The following is an 881-nucleotide window of genomic DNA, read 5'->3' as shown; positions in this document are numbered from 1 at the left end:
TTTCCCCAGATGGAGTCTCGCTCTGTCACCCAGGCTGGAGTGCAGTGGCGCCATGTTGGATCACTGCAAGCTCCGCCTCCCGGGTTCATGCCATTCTCCTGCCTCAGCCTCCCGAGTAGCTGGGGCTACAGGCTCCCACCACCACGCCCGGCTAATTTTTTGGTTTTTTGTTTTGGTATTTTTAGTAGAGACGGGGTTTCACGTGTTAGCCAGGATAGTCTCGATCTCCTGACCTTGTGATCCACCTGCCTCAGCCTCCCAAAGTGCTGGGATTACAGGCATGAGCCACCACGCCTGGCCTCCTCTTTCCCCTCTTCTTTTTTTTTTTGGAAAGAAAAAGAGGTTTAATTGAACTTACAGTTCCACATGGCTGGGGAGGCCTCAAAATCATGGCAGGAGGTGAAAGGCACTTCTTACATGGCAGCGACAAGAGAAAAATGAGGAAGATACAAAAGCGGAAGCCCCTGATAAACCCATCAGATCTCATAAGACTTACTCACTACCATGAGAACAGTATGGGGGAACTGCCCCCGTGATTCAATTCTCTCCCACTGGCTTCCTCCCACTACATGTTGGAATTATGGCAGTACAACTCAAGATGAGATCTGGGTGGGGACAGAGTCAAACTATATCATTCCACCTCTGGCCCCTCAAAATCTGATGTCCTCACATTTCAAAACCAATCATGCCTTCCCAACAGTCCCCCAAAGTCTTAACTCATTTCAGCATTAACCAAAAAGTCCACAGTCCAAAGTTTCATCTGAGACAAGGCAAGTCCCTTCTGCCTATGAGCCTGTAAAATCAAAAGCAAGCTAGTTACTTCCTAGATACAATGGGGGTACAGGTTATTGGGAAAATACAGTCATTCCAAATGAGAGAAA

Source organism: Mandrillus leucophaeus, unplaced genomic scaffold (genome assembly GCF_000951045.1).
Source record: "Mandrillus leucophaeus isolate KB7577 unplaced genomic scaffold, Mleu.le_1.0 Scaffold35, whole genome shotgun sequence".
NCBI classification, from domain to species: Eukaryota; Metazoa; Chordata; class Mammalia; order Primates; family Cercopithecidae; genus Mandrillus; species Mandrillus leucophaeus.
The sequence above is the reverse complement of the archived record's forward strand: the minus strand, read 5'-3'. Positions refer to the sequence as shown.